Source organism: Triticum dicoccoides, chromosome 3A (assembly GCF_002162155.2).
Source record: "Triticum dicoccoides isolate Atlit2015 ecotype Zavitan chromosome 3A, WEW_v2.0, whole genome shotgun sequence".
In the NCBI taxonomy this organism is placed as follows: Eukaryota; Viridiplantae; Streptophyta; class Magnoliopsida; order Poales; family Poaceae; genus Triticum; species Triticum dicoccoides.
In genome coordinates this window covers 160,323,257-160,335,618 of record NC_041384.1, presented here as the reverse complement: position 1 = coordinate 160,335,618, position 12,362 = coordinate 160,323,257, and positions in this window count along the sequence as shown.

Below are 12,362 nucleotides of genomic sequence, written 5' to 3'. Positions count from 1 at the left end.
GGTTGGGACGGCCCCCTCGGCGTGCGTGGCGCCGCTTCAACTGTGAGCCACGGCAGGGGTCGCAGCGTGCTTGCACGGGCGGCCGCGACCGTGCTTGGGCACCGGGGAACCAGGGCCCTCGCGAGGGGCCTTACCCTTCTCGGCGGCAGAGAACTTCCTTTGAGGTGCGATCGGAGGCACTGCAAGCAATGGAGCAAGAGGGAGGAAGCAAGCAAGGAAGAGATGGGCAATGGGGGCTCCGCCCCCTCCCCATTTATAGCAAGAGAAGGCCACCGGCGTCCCCCATGATCGGAGGTAATGATGGTTTCCCTTGCATGTCGCAGGGACTTGTCAAGTCGTGCAGTCACCAAAGCAATGTTGGGAAGCGGAGACGCCCACGCCCAATCAACTGCCACGTGTCAACCGAGGTCGCAGGCTTTTGGGGCCCGTGGCGCTTCGAGCTTGACCCTTGGCTTCGCCGCGAAGCCAAGCCCGGGCGCACGTTGGGCCCGGGGGCTACTGTCGGCGTTCTGGGAACAGGGGTCCCCAGACTTGCCTGCCTGCGGCCCGCGGCGTGGCTGAGCCAGCAGGCCGTATGACCCATCTTCACCAACAAAGAACCCACGACCCTCACGAGGGGCCAAGCCTCACGAGGCGGACAACACAAGACCTCCTCTGGAGTGGCCTAGCTAGGCAGGCTCACGAGGAGCCGAGATATCAAGGCGAGGCGAACCTCATGAGGTTCTTGTGACGTGAGCCGTGATGATCGACACCAGGCGGGCGTTGATAACCCACAAGTATAGGGGATCGCAACAGTTTTCGAGGGTAGAGTATTCAACCCAAATTTATTGATTCGACACAAGGGGAGCCAAAGAATATTCTCAAGTATTAGCAGCTGAGTTGTCAATTCAACCACACCTGGAAACTTAATATCTGCAGGAAAGTGTTTAGTAGCAAAGTAATATGGTAGTAGTGGTAACGGTAGCAAAAGGTAACGGTAGTAAAAGACATGTTTTTGGTATTTTTTAGTGATGGTAGCAATAGCAACAGGAAAGTAAATAAGCGATGAACAATATATGGAAAGCTCGTATGCAATGGATCGGTGATAGAGAATTATGCCGGATGTGGTTCATCATGTAACAGTCATAACCTAGGGTGACACAGAACTAGCTCCAGTTCATTGATATAATGTAGGAATGTATTCCTAATATAGTCATACGTGCTTATGGAAAAGAACTTGCATAACATCTTTTGTCCAACCCTCCCGTGGCAGCGGGGTCCTTACGGAAACTAAGGGATATTAAGGCCTCCTTTTAATAGAAAACTGGAACAAAGCATTAACACATAGTGAATACATGAACTCCTCAAACTACGGTCATCACCGGTAAGTATCCCGATTATTGTCACTTCGGGGTTAATGGATCATAACACATAATAGGTGACTATGGACTTGCAAGATAAGATCAAGAACACTCATATATTGATGAAAACATAGTAGGTTCAAATCTTAAATCATGGCACTCAGGCCCTAGTGACAAGCATTAAGCATAGCAAAGTCATAGCAACATCAATCTCAGAACATAGTGGACACTAGGGATCAAACCCTAACAAAACTAACTCGATTGCATGATAGATCCCATCCAACCCATCACCGTCCAGCAAGCCTACGATGGAATTACTCTCGCACGACAGTGAGCATCATGAAATTAGTGATGGAGGATGGTTGATGATGATGATGGCGACGGATTCGCCTCTCCGGAATCCCGAACAGACTCCAAATCAGCCCTCCCGAGAGGTTTTAGGGCTTGGCGGCGGCTCCGTATCGTAAAACGCGTTGATTTCTTCTCTCTGATTTTTTTCTCCCCGAAACTCAATATATGGAGGTGGAGTTGGAGTCGGAGACGCAATAGGGGGCCCACGAGGTAGGGGCACGCCCTAGGGGGGCAGGCACGCCCCCCACCCTCGTGGCAAGGTGGTGGGCCCCCTGGCCTTCATCTTTTGCAGGTATTTTTCTTATTTTCTGAAAAGTGGCTCTGTGAAGTTTCAGGTCATTCCAAGAACGTTTGCTCCTGCACATAAATAACACCATGGTAATTCTGCTGAAAACAGCGTCAGTCCGGGTTAGTTCCATTCAAATCATGCAAGTTAGAGTCCAAAACAAGGGCAAAAGTGTTTGGAAAAGTAGATACGTTGGAGACGTATCAACTCCCCCAAGCTTAAACCTTTGCTTGTCCTCAAGCAATTCAGTTGATAAACTGAAAGTGATAAAGAAAAACTTTTACAAACTCTGTTTGCTCTTGTTGTTATAAATATGTAAAGCCAGCATTCAAGTTTTCAGCAAAGATTATAACTAACCACATTCGCAATAACGCATAGGTCTCAAGTTTACTCATATCAATGGCATAATCAACTAGCGAGCAATAATAATAAATCTTGGATGACAACACTTTCTCAAAACAATCATAATATGATATAACAAGGTGGTATCTCGCTAGCCCTTTCTAAGACCGCAAAACATAAATGCAGAGCATCTTTAAAGACCAAGGACTGACTAGACATTGTAATTCATGGTAAAAGAGATCCAGTCAAGTCATACTCATTGTAAACTAACAATAATGAATGCAAATGACAGTGGTGCTCTCCAACTGGTGCTTTTTAATAAGAGGATGATGACTCAACATAAAAGTAAATAGATAGGCCCTTCGCAGAGGGAAGCAGGGATTTGTAGAGGTGCCAGAGCTCGGTTTTGAAACAGAGATGAATAGAATTTTGAGCTGTATAATTTCATTGTCAACATAACAACCAAGAGATGGCAATATCTTCCATGCTACACACATTATAAGCGGTTCCCAAACAGAATGGTAAAGTTTGTACTCCCCCTTCCACCAACAAGCATCAATCCATGGCTTGCTCGAAACAATGAGTGCCTCCAACTAACAAGAGTCCCAGGGGGAGTTTTGTTTGCAATTATTTTGATTTAGTTTGCATAAAGCATGGGACTGGGCATCCTGGTGACCAGCCATTTATCTCGTGAGTGAGGAGCGGAGTCCACTCATCTTGACAATAACGCGCCTAATAAGGAAGATACGGACATCCCTAGTTGATACATGAGCTATTCGATCATACAAAACATGATATTTATTTGAAGGTTTAGAGTTTGACACGTACAAATTTACTTGGAACGACATGTAGATACCGTATATAGGTAGGTATAGAGGACTCATGTGGAATAACTTTGGGGTTTAAGGGATTGGATGCACAAGCAGTATTCCCTCTTAGTACAGGTGAAGGCTCTCAAAAGACTGGGAAGCGACCAGCTAGAGAGCGACAACAGTCTTGAACATGTATTAAAATTAATCAACACCGAATGCAAGCATGAGTAGGATATAATCCACCATGAACATAAATATCGTGAAGGCTATGTTGATTTTGTTTCAACTATGCGTGAACATGTGCCAAGTCAAGTCACTTAAATCATTCAGAGGAGGATACCACCCTAGCATACCACATCATAACCATTTACATAGCCTGTTGGCACGCAAGGTAAACCATTATAACTCATAGCTAATCAAGCTAGCACAAGAAACTATGATCTCTAATTGTCATTGCAAACATGTTTATTCATAATAGGCTGAGTCAGGAATGATGAACTAATCATATTTACAAAAACAAAAGAGGTCGAGTTCATACCAGCTTATCTCATCTCAGCCAGTCCATCATATAACATCATAATTGCCTTTCACTTGCACGACCGAACGATGTGGATAATAATAATAGTGCACGTGCATTGGACTAAGCTGGAATCTGCAGGCATTCAATAAACAGGAGAAGACAAGGCAGTATGGGCTCTTTTCGTTAGATCAACAATAATGCATATAAGAGTCACTTCAACAGTTTAATTATGGTCTTCTCCTATCGACGCCCAAAGAAAAGAAAAGAAATAAAACTATTTACATCGGAAAGCTCCCAACAAGCAAAAGAAGAACAGGAAATATTTTTGGGTTTTCTTTTTAATTACTACTACAAGCATGGAAAGTAAATTAATTCAAAGCTACAACTAATTTTTTTGTTTTTCTTAAGGTTTATTAAACACACAAGAAGAAAGCATAAAGGAAAGTAAACTAGCATGGATGATACAATGAAAAAGTATGAGCACCGACATCTAGCAATGAGTGTGTGAACATAAATGTAATGTCGGTGGGAAATACATACTCCCCCAAGCTTAGGCTTTTGGCCTAAGTTGGTCTATGGCCACGGCTGGCCTGGCGGATATCCATAATAGTAGTTGGGCTCGTACTGAGATGAAGAAGAGGAAGACTCGGCTTGCCACTGGCTGACAATCATCTCCGGATCCCACTGGTAATTAGACTGTCGTGAAGGATCAATTTGTGGTTCCTGCTCTGGCTCCTCAGCTGGTGCAGGGTTTCGGTAGGCAGGAATAGCCTTCAATAGAACAAGGTATGTGCCTACATATAAATCAAACAAAGAAGGAGCAGGCAGGGTAATAGTCTAAGGATGATGTTTATTAAAGAACAATTGATATTTAAGCTCTCCTTCCCTATTCTTAACAATAAAATCATGTGCCACCATACTTTTATAATCTAGATAAACACGAGGCATCACTTTTTCTTCCTTCTCAGCATGCCTAATAGGTATGTTAAAGTGTGCAGCTAGGCGTGAGGCATAGATGCCTCCAAAGATGGGGCCCTTGGTAAGGTTCAGACTTAACCGTTTAGCAATAATGCCGCCCATACTAAAAGTGTTATCACTTTATAAACCTTGGAGCAAAATAATAATATCAGGGATACTAAGGTTTCCACAGTTTCCGTGACCAATTAAGCAACGACTAGCAAATAATGCAAAGTAGCGTAAAACAGGAAAATGTATGCTAGTGATTCGTGCATCGGAAACCTTCCTTGTTTCCCCTACAGTGATAGTATCAATGAACCCCTCCACATCATCACAATGTGGTTCTTCTGTCTTGCCCTCAAAAGGGACAAAACAAAGCCGACAAAAATCATAAAGTGACATTTCCTTATGCTTATCATATAAATGAAACTCCACCGTAGGTGGTGAGTTCCTAGAATGAAAATGAAAGTTTTGCACAAAGGTATTTGTGAGTAAGAGATATTGATCGCATTGGTCGTGGAGGAAAGCGGTGAGGCCTGCATTATGAGCCAATTGATGAAAATCTTCATAAATCCCGGCTGCTCTCAAGAAATCCTTGGAAGGCCATTCACACGCCTGAACCTCCGTGGTGCGAGGCAGATTATACTTTGGCTTTGGTGCCTTTTGCTTCGAGCTTTGGCTTGATGAGCCCCTCAAAAGTCTCCTCATCATTTTCTGAAAAATTCTGAAATTTTTAGTAACTTCAAAATAAAAGTAAACCAAACTCAATAATATTGATAGCAACTACTCCTACAAGTGCCTAGGGCCTATATCATGCATCAAATCAACTTTTGACCATATAAATTTGACATGCAAGCTCACGAACAGGGTCACCTAAGCAACACAAATTTGCAATGAATAAAGCACTAGAACAAAAACTAATTGGACCAATGGAGGAGTCACATACCAAGGAACAATCTCCCCAAGCAGTTTTGTGGGAGGTGCTTTGAGCAAGGAGATCGAAAAATGGCAGCAAAACGAGCTTGGACTTGGGTTTGAGATGGATATTCATGTCTGTGGGAGGAAGATGAAGTGTGTGGGTGCAGGAATAAGTGGAGGAGGGCCACCGTGGGTCCACGAGGCAAGGGGCGCACCCTAGAGGGGTGGGCGCGCCCTCCACCCTCGTGGCAAGGTGGTTGACCCCCCTGGTGTGTTCTCAGTTCCATAAATCCTTAAATATTCTAGAAAAAAATCATATTTAATTTTCAGGGCATTTGGAGAACTTTTATTTTTGAGGTATTTTTATATTGCACTGATAATCAAATAACAGACAGAAAAATATTTATTTTTATTTTATTTAATATAAATAACAGAAAGTAAAAGTGGAGTACAGAAGGTTGTGCATTCTAGTTTCATCCATCTCATGATCATCAAAAGGAATCCACTAACAAGGTTGATCAAGTCTTGTTAACGAACTCATTCCGAATAACATGGAACCGTAGAAATTTCGAATAACACTATGTTACGTGAACGGGGATATGCACATCCCCAATAATAAGAATATCATATTTCTTCTTGATAGTAGGAAGAGGAAATTCAAAACATCCAAATATAATCGATGGCATTTTTCCAATAGAGTTGATACTATGAACTTGAGGTTGTTTCCTCGGAAAGTGTACCGTATGCTCATTACCATTAACATGAAAAGTGACATTTCCTTTAGTGCAATCAATAATAGCCCCTGCAGTATTACAAAAGGGTCTTCCAAGAGTAACAGACATACTATCGTCCTTGGGAATATCAAGAATAACAAAGTTCGTTAAAATAGTAACGTTTGCAACTACAACAGGCACATCCTCACAAATACCGACAAGTATAGCAGTTGATTTATCAGCCATTTGCAAAGATATTTCAGTAGGTGTAAACTTATTCAAATCAAGTCTATGATATAAAGAGAGAGGCATAACACTAACACCGGCTCCAAGATCACATAAAGCAGTTTTAACATAGTTTCTTCTAATGGAGCATGGTATAGTGGGTACTCCTGGATCTCCAAGTTTCTTTGGTATTCCACCCTTTAAAGTATAATTAGCAAGCATGGTGGAAATTTCAGCTTCTGGTATCTTTCTTTTATTTGTAATAATATCTTTCATGTACTTAGCATAAGGATTGGTTTTAAGCATAACAGTTAATCGCATACGCAAAAAGATAGGTCTAATCATTTCACCAAAGCGCTCAAAGTCCTCATCATCCTTTTTCTTGGATGGTTTAGGAGGAAAAGGCATGGGTTTCTGAACCCATGGTTCTCTTTCTTTACCGTGTTTCCTAGCAAAAAAGTCTTTCTTATCATAACGTTGATTCTTTGATTGTGGGTTATCAAGATCAACAGCAGGTTCAATTTCTATGTCATTATGATTACTAGGTTGAGCATCATCATGAACATTATCATTAACATTATCACTAGTTTCAGGTTTATTCCAGATTGAGTTTCAGCATCAGAAATAGAAATATCATTTGGATTCTCAGGTGTTTCAACAATAGGATCACTAGAAGCATGCAAAGTCTTATCATTTTTCTTTTTCTTCTTTTTAGAAGAAGTAGGTGCATCTATATTATTTCTCTGAGAATCTTGCTCAATTTTCTTAGGATGGCCTTCAGGATACAAAGGTTCCTGAGTCATTCTACCAGTTCTAGTAGCCACTCTAACAACATAATCATTATATTTACTATTCAATTCATTGAGCAAATCATTTTGAGCTTTAAGTACTTGTTCTACTTGAGTGGAAACCATAGAAGCATGTTTACTAATAAGTTTAAGTTCACCTTTAACATTATCCATATAATCACCCAAGTGTTCAAGAATATTTGAATTGTTTTTCAATTGTCTACTAAAATAAGCATTAAAGTCTTCTTGCTTAGCCATAAATTTATCAAACTCATCTAAGCATGGGCTAGCAAATTTAGTAAATGGGATTACAACTTTATCATATCTATAGAGAGAATTTACCTTTACTACCTGTGTCGGGTTATCAAGACCATGAGTTTCTTCAATAGGTAATGGATTAAGATTATATGTTTCTTCAACAGGCGGTAAATTAAGACCATGTACTTCTTCAATAGGAGTTTAATTCTTAACATCTTCAGCTTTAATACCTTTTTCTTTCATAGATTTCTTTGCGTCTTGCATATCTTCAGGACTGAGAAATAGAATACCCCTCTTCTTCGGAGTTGATTTAGGAATAGGCTCAGGAATTGGCTCTGGAGGTGTCCAATTATTTTCATTTGTCAACATATTATTCACTAGAATTTCAGCTTCATCCGGTGTTCTTTCCGTGAAAACAGAACCAGCACAACTATCCAGGTAATGTCTGGTGGCATCGGTTAGTCCATTATAAAAGATATCAAGTATTTCATTTTTCTTAAGAGGATGTTCAAGCAAAGCATTAAGTAATTGGAGAAGCCTCCCCCAAGCTTGTGGGAGACTCTCTTCTTCAATTTGCACAAAATTATATATATCCTTAAAGCAGCTTGTTTCTTATGAGCAGGGAAATATTTATCAGAGAAGTAATAAATCATATCCTGGGGACTACGCACACAACCAAGATCAAGAGAATTAAACCATATCTTAGCATCACCCTTTAATGAGAATGGGAATATTTTAAGGATGTAAAAGTAACGAGTTCTCTCATCTTTAGTGAACAGTTTCAGATTCATAACCATGAAAAGGATCAAATTCAACCAAAGTAATTATATCAGGATCAATAGAGAATTCATAATCCTTATCAGTAACAAATATAGGTGAAGTAGCAAAAGCAGGGCCAGGTTTCATTCTAGCATTCAAAGATTGCTTACTCCATTTAGCTAATAATCTTTTGAGTTCAGTTCTATTTTGGCACGCTAAAATAGCTAAGGAAGCTTCTTGATCAAAGACATAACCCTTAGGAATAACAAGTGATTCTTCATCATCACTTTCATCAGTATCATCAAATTCAATATTTTCAATCTCTCTAGCCCTAGCAAGTTGTTTATCAAGAAAATCACTAAGCGGCATAGTAGTGTCAGGCATAGAGGTAGTTTCATCATAAGTATCATGCATAGCAGAAGTGGCATCATCAATAACATGCGACATATCAGAACGAATAGCAGAAGCAGGTGTAGGTGTCGCAAGCTTACTCAAAACAGAAGGTGAATCAAGTGCAGAGCTAGATGGCAGTTCCTTACCTCCCCTCGTAGTTGAGGGATAGATCTTGCTTTTTGGATCTCTCAAGTTCTTCATAATGATAAGCAGATATATATCCCAAGTGACTCAAAGAATAGATCTATGCTCCCCGGCAATGGCGCCAGAAAATAGTCTTGATAACCCACAAGTATAGGGGATCGCAACCGTTTTCGAGGGTAGAGTATTCAACCCAAATTTATTGATTCGACACAAGGGGAGCCAAAGAATATTCTCAAGTATTAGTAGCTGAGTTTTCAATTCAACCACACCTGGAAACTTAATATCTGCAGCAAAGTGTTTAGTATCAAAGTAATATGATAGTAGTGGTAACGGTAGAAAAAGGTAACGGTAGTAAAAGCAATGTTTTGGTATTTTGTAGTGATGATAGCAATAGCAACAAGAAAGTAAATAAGCGATGAACAATATATGGAAAGCTCATAGGCAATGGATCGGTGATAGAGAATTATGCCGGATGCGGTTCATCATGTAATAGTCATAACCTAGGGTGACACAGAACTAGCTCCAGTTCATTGATATAATGTAGGCATGTATTCCGAATATAGTCATACGTGCTTATGGAAAAGAACTTGCATAACATCTTTTGTCCTACCCTCCCGTGGCAGCGGGTCCTTACGGAAACTACGGGATATTAAGGCCTCCTTTTAATAGAGAACCGGAACAAAGCATTAAAACATAGTGAATACATGAACTCCTCAAACTACGGTCATCACCGGTAAGTATCCTGATTATTGTCACTTCGGGGTTAATAGATCATAACACATAATAGGTGACTATAGACTTGCAAGATAGGATTAAGAACACTCATATATTGATGAAAACATAATAGGTTCAGATCTGAAATCATGGCACTCGGGCCCTAGTGACAAGCATTAAGCATAGCAAACTCATAGCAACATCAATCTCAGTACATAGTGGACACTAGGGATCAAACCCTAACAAAAATAACTCGATTACATGATAGATCCCATCCAACCCATCACCGTCCAGAAAGCCTACGATGGAATTACTCACGCACGGCGGTGAGCATCATGAAATTGGTGATGGAGGATGGTTGATGATGACGATGGCGACGGATTCCCCTCTCCGAAGCACCGAACAGACTCCAGATCAGCCCTCCCGAGAGGTTTTAGGGCTTGGCGGCGGCTCCATGTCGTAAAACGCGATGATTTCTTCTCTCTGATTTTTTTTCTCCCCGAAACTCAATATATGGAGGTGGAGTTGGAGCCGGAGACGCAACAGGGGGCCATGAGGTAGGGGGCGCGCCCTAGGGGGGCAGGCGCACCCCCACCCTCATGGAAAATGTGGTGGGCCCCCTGGCCTTCATCTTTTGCGGGTATTTTTCTTTTTTTCTGAAAAGTGGATCCGTGAAGTTTTAGATCATTCTGAGAAAGTTTGCTCCTGCACATCAATAACACCATGGTAATTCTGCTGAAAACAGCGTCAGTCCGGGTTAGTTCCATTCAAATAATGCAAGTTAGACTCCAAAACAAGGGCAAAAGTGTTTGGAAAAGTAGATATGTTGGAGACGTATCAGGCGCCAGGCGGGCGCCAGCGCGTGCAGCGTCCTTGTTTCCTCTTTGGTGCAAAGGGGGCAAGCACAGCCGTAGAGTACCAAGGCCTCAGGCAAATGTTGCCATTTCGGTGCAACAAGACCAAGACCATGGACAACAAGACGGAGGTCACCATGGAGCCCAGAACAGCGTCACCACCAGAACTTTGTGCAGGCAAAGACTACCTTTGTCAGGATAGCTTGTACTAGCTGTCCCCCTTCAAATTAGCCCGCCATTGTTGGCTCCCTTCCCGCTCGATATTTGGGAAGAGGACCAAGGCCTCTATAAATAGGACTAGCCACCACAGTGGAGAGGACGATCTCATCTTAGTTTGAGAGGGACCACCCCCACTCACACAAGCTCACCGAGCACAAGAACGCCTTAACCTCAGGAGGCCGTTCTGCCCTTGTATTGTTCATCCTCGGCCCAAGAGGCAATCCACCACCATCACACTGGAGTAGGGTATTACACCACAATGGTGGCCTGAACCAGTATAAACCTTGTGTCCTCCTGTGTTGTGAGTTCGTCGAATTCGTCCGCAAGATCTTAGCGAGCTAGAGCGTAGATCGGTTGGAGGGAAAGACTTCGCGCGCACCCCAGTGTTCGAACCTTAAGGGTTTGCCGGAACCCCAACCCCGACAGAGTCCTCACTATCCCGTCAGATGAGGAGGATGCAATTATATGTGTGGACAAGATGTATCGGGATGCAGTCGTAGCAGAGGCTGCGGCGGCAGCAGCTCCCACCAAGGAAAGCAAGGGAAAGAAGAGGGATTGTAGGACCTCTGGCAAGGAGTCTGGGAAGCGTGCCCCCTCCGAGTGCACGACACCCATTGATGATGTGCTAGAGTGTTCCAACAGAAAGAGATCCAAGGTTGCTGCACCCCAAGTGAAGAAGGTCCTGGCAGTGCCGGCTGGCGTTGATGGTACTTTCACTATCAGCGCCACCCTCGATGAAAAATAGGAAAGTACGCTCATTGCCTTCCTGCAGGCGAATATCGATGTGTTTGCTTGGCAACCATCTGATATCCCCGGTGTTCCCAGGGAGGAAATTGAGCACCACCTTGTTGTCTGCCCACATGCCTGACCCGTCAAGCAGAAAGTACGGAAGCAGGCCTTGGAGAGACAACAGTTCATTGCCGAAGAGATCAAGAAGTTGGAAGCAGCTGGTTTGGTCAGAGGATTACTGCATCCTACATGGTTGGCAAATCCAGTAGTGGTCCGAAAAGCTAATGGGAAGTGGAGGCTTTGCATTGATTTCATAGACCTCAACAAAGCTTGCCCGAAGGATCCATTTCCCTTGCCACGCATCGACCAGATCGTGCATTCTACTTCAGGATGTGATTTGCCCTCCTTTCTAGATGCATACTCAGGATATCATCAGATCTTCATGTCTAAGGAAGATGAAGAGAAGATGTCATTCATCACTCCATGTGGTACGTACTGCTTTGTCTGCATGCCGTTCGGATTAAAGAGTGTCGGGTCCACTTTTGCAAGGGCAGTCCAGATTGGTTTTGAGCCACAGTTGCTCAAGAATATAGAAGCCTATATGGATGATATCATGGTCAAAACCAAGGATAAGGCCACCCTTATCCAGGATTTGGAAGAGACATTTGCTAATCTGCGCAAGATCAATTTGAAGCTTAACCCGGAGAAAGTGTGTGTTTGGTGTTCCCTAAGGCAAGCTATTTGGGTTCTTCGTGTCCCGTCGAGGGATCGAAGCCAACCCTGACAAGATCAGGGCCATTGAGCATATCCAAGCGCCAAGGACAATTAAGGATGTGAGGCACTTGACAGGATGCGTTATCATGCTGAGCAGATTCATCTTCATGTCTGCCGAGCATGCCCTGCCATTCTTCAAGGTTTTGAAGAAGGCAGGACCTATGAACTGGACCCCAGAAGCAGATGCAGCTCTACAAGAATTGAAAGCCTACCTATCATCTGTGCCTACATTGGTTGCACCCAAACCCCAAGAACCATTGTTGCTA